The sequence below is a fragment of the Bradysia coprophila genome (genome assembly GCF_014529535.1).
Source record: "Bradysia coprophila strain Holo2 chromosome X unlocalized genomic scaffold, BU_Bcop_v1 contig_173, whole genome shotgun sequence".
Taxonomy (NCBI): domain Eukaryota; kingdom Metazoa; phylum Arthropoda; class Insecta; order Diptera; family Sciaridae; genus Bradysia; species Bradysia coprophila.
The window spans coordinates 3,133,819-3,138,136 of NW_023503302.1; positions in this window are offsets into that span (position 1 = coordinate 3,133,819).

A 4,318-nucleotide genomic window follows, 5' to 3' on the forward strand; every position below is an offset into this window, starting at 1 on the left:
TTCAAAAAAGAAAAGAAAAAGAGTTTTTATGAGTGTAAGAGGATTTTCTCTACAGGTTTTGCTAGAATTTCCATCAATTTTTGAGGATTTTCTTCGATTTTGTTGAATTTCTGATGAAAGGATTTTCTAGTTTTCAAAAAATTTCAAAGAATTTTCTAAGGGTTTTTGGTTGAATTTTTTTCTTCTATTTTATCCGCCTCTCGTGGAAAACCACAGAAAATATATAAGCTTTTTCGTATATTCGTAGAATCAAAGCTTCCAAAAGTTCATTGGCAGTCCACAATACCTTCATGCATCATCACAAAGGAGTGCGACGTTTTTCATTTACTTTTAGGACTTCAATTCTTTTAAGAGGGTATACTACTTACTGAACAAGCCATCTGTTGGAAGCTTCATGTAAACAGCATCCTTTGTATAAAATAAACCTCAATTTGTGTAATCATTATTGAACGGAATTCACATTGAGACATGAGTTGGAATATTAAAGTTTGGACCTTTCATCACCAAATTGCAGAAAAAAAATGTTTAAAATAATTTATGAAACGAATGATAACAACGTTTTAAAACAGCTCTACACTGAGCACAAAAGATGTAGAATTTCACATTATTTACACATATAGATGCTTTGGGACCATTATTTTATTATTGAAATTGATATTCAAAACATTCCCAAGTGGAATTTATTTAAAAACACTTCTAATTAATTAAAAATAGTAAAGAAAACCCGTAATGATTGAAGAACTGCAAAAAGCGCGACAACGTGCAGTCCAACATATGTCTCAATGTGAATTCCATTCAATAATGATTACATAAATTGAGGTTTAGTTTATACAAAGGACGCTGTTTACATGAAGCTTTTCAACAGATGGCTCTGAGGGATTCTTTTGAAAAACAGAATCTTGAAATCGGACGCATTTTCCATTGGACTTTTTTATATGTGCCTGAATTGGTATTGGTCCCTAGAACCTAAAACCACTTTCAAAAAAATTCTTCGAATCTTGTGTGGCTAGTGGGAGGTGATCGAAAACTGAAAACATGGACTTTTCTTACAAAAATTTCTCCAGTTACACGAGCCGTACAGGGTCGTGTGGGGTGTCATTAGAAAGGTAATTGCATGTGCTAATGGGAAAAATAGGGTCTTGTTGGGTTTAAAATTCATCCACACTGAGATATGTGCAGTTGAAATTTTCAACCGAAAAAAGACTGACAACTTACACTTTTCTTACAGAAATTTCTCGAGGTACACGAAACGTACATGGTCGTGTGGGGTGTCATTTGAAAGGTAATTGCATGTACTTTTAGGAAAAATAGAGCTTACAGAACTTTGGTAGCATCTTCGATGAGTTATGTGAAGTTGAAATGTTTAAGTGCTTATATTGCATCGAAGATGCTACCAAACTTCTGTAAGCTCTATTTTTCCTAAAAGTACATGCAATTACCTTTCAAATGACACCCCACACGACTATGTACGTTTCATGTACCTCGAGAAATTTCTGTAAGAAAAGTGCAAGTTGTCAGTCTTTTTTCGGCTGAAAACTTCAACTGCACATATCTCAGTGTGGATGAATTTTAAACCCAACAAGACCCTATTTTTCCCATTAGTACATGCAATTACCTTTCTAATGACACCCCACACGACCCTGTACGGCTCGTGTAACTGGAGAAATTTTTGTAAGAAAAGTGCATGTTTTCAGTTTTCGATCACCTCCCACTAGCCACACAAGATTCGAAGAATTTTTTTGAAAGTGGTTTTAGGTTCTAGGGACCAATACCAATTCAGGCACATATAAAAAAGTCCAATGGAAAATGCTTCCGATTTCAAGATTCTGTTTTTCAAAAGAATCCCTCTCTCAATAAGTAGTACGCCTTCTCAAATGACCTCGCTTGCAGATAACAGAACAATACAATTTTGGAATCAATTTCAAAAAACGTTCTACGTTGAAAATTATCCAAATCAAAACTTTGGTAAAATTTGATTTCAAACTTCTTCCATTAGACGTCGATTTTTAAATTACACCCCTAGCTTCATTAGGATTGTAGTAATGCTTTCAAAGAAATTAATTGCAATGAGAAGACGCAGTACGAATATTTCGTCGGGCAAATTTACTCTGGCACAACACGACGTATTAAACTGAACAGACAAATTAAATTTCATAAGAATTAGCATATTCGCAACCGAGTGTCTAAAGCTCTGCGAAACATGTCCTGTCGTATATTGTCTCTTGCAAGTGAAGTAGAAGGCAAAAAACTGAGACAAGGCAAAACAAAATATTTGAATGTTATTTCATTGAAGAATGTTGCACAACAATGCAAATAAGTTTCATTCGTCAATTTTAATGGAGTCTTGGTTTTTTCCTAAACAAAAATTTGTAAATAAATTAATTCATAGTTTGTTAAGAAATAATTGAATTGAATTAATTGATTCACGAAGCCTTATCGAAATTGAAAATTCGTTAATATTACAACAACAAAAAACACTCTACCACAACGGCCTACACACTGAACCTTTCCCCACATTCGCTCGTAATTTTGAATATTTTATTTATCAGTTTTTCACATATATATATAGACCGGGGGCCGTTGGTATTTTGCGTGCGCGATAATATTTCGGTCAAAGTGTTGATTGGATGTTTTTAGTCATGAAATAAGGTGAAAAAAATAGTAATTGGATACTCGTCAGCCCCCAGGAAATTGGTCAAAATTGACTTTGAAAATTTCAAACATCTATTTAAAATCAGAGACCGATTCGGAATCAATTACTTTCTTCGTACGGTATACCTTATTTCCAAAACTCTATCGATAAAAAATACAGCTGGAATTGTATATGTTATTTTGAAAATGCGGAACTCGGATGCTACCAATCACTCATCCAAAAAAAGTATTGGATTTAGTTAGAAAAAAAAACTATTTCACGGCAAACACAAACAAAACACACATGTCCTAAAAACACCCAGTCAACACTTTGGACGAAATATTACCGTGCACACAAAAGGCTTTCTTTGACCAAATACCCACTGTCTAAAAGCCACAAGTTTTCCTTTTCTCTTCTCTTTTCTGTTTTCTTGTTGTTACAATCGCTAACAGTTTTTCAAAGTTCGATGCGCCGAGTGAAGCGTACAAAACCACTTTTACAACGGATCAGTTCGTTTACTTCTTTCAGTCGAACACATTTTCGATATTTAATAATAAAAAAAAAATCCTCGTCAATTTTGTGGGGATTATACTTTCTATTTTAGCTATTATAAACAATGTAATAGAGACTCGTCACTATAATAATTTGTTGAATTTATACATAAAACATTGATGCGCCCTTGTTAGTTAGTGTGTTACCCGCTTCAAACAGAAATTTTATATATAGCCGTAGCGTACAACTTACACATAACTGTCCGATTCAGATATCGAATACGTATAAAGGTGTAATTGCTATGTGCAAAACCAATACGCTTGAAGTATACGGGGTATAAAGATATCACAGGTGCGATTAGTTTCAAACTGCATAGTATATTGTTTTCGGAACTTTCAAATGCAACCCGATATCTAGAATTTCAAGCATTCCATAGATGTGTTCCATACTTATTATATACATCAAATGGTTCGCTGAAATTAAATTTTCTAATTGAATTTAATGCCCATATGGTGTGAGATAAGGACGATCATATATCACTTAATTCAATTAATGTCACAAATTTTATAATAAAATGTAATCAAACCGTTCAATATATAAATATAGATGTACATGTACATGTACTCTGATAATATACGGTGTACTGTCTCTCTAATCCAACCCTGCGACTTTGATTCGGTTCATTTGCCGGAGAAGCATATTAAATTTGGTTCAACGTACGTTATACCGTTTAATTTATTACGATATGAGGGCGTCCGGTACTATGTATATATAATGTATGATGAATACAAAATATTCTATTGAGTTCCGATTCTTTCTTCTTCTTTTTTTAATGCAGAGAAAACCTATAATATGGGGAGAGAACGGCGGAAAAAATAATTAAATCAAAACTGAAAATTCAAACAAAACTTTATATAGTCGACTAACTAGTCAATTGCTATTTATTTCGAAAGGAAGAAAAAAAAGACGCCATAAACGATTTCTCCTTCTATCCTTTTTAAACACACCGAAAAATATATATATATATTTGTGTATACATTACATACCCATTCAACCTTCCTTGGGTTCGATGTGCCACCCTCACCGAAACATCGCATAGAAAATAGATTTTCAATAAGAGCTAGATTAGCCTAGTACGGTATAATATTGTATGTATTCGTCGATTTTAATTCATTATACATTTCGTATTATCGC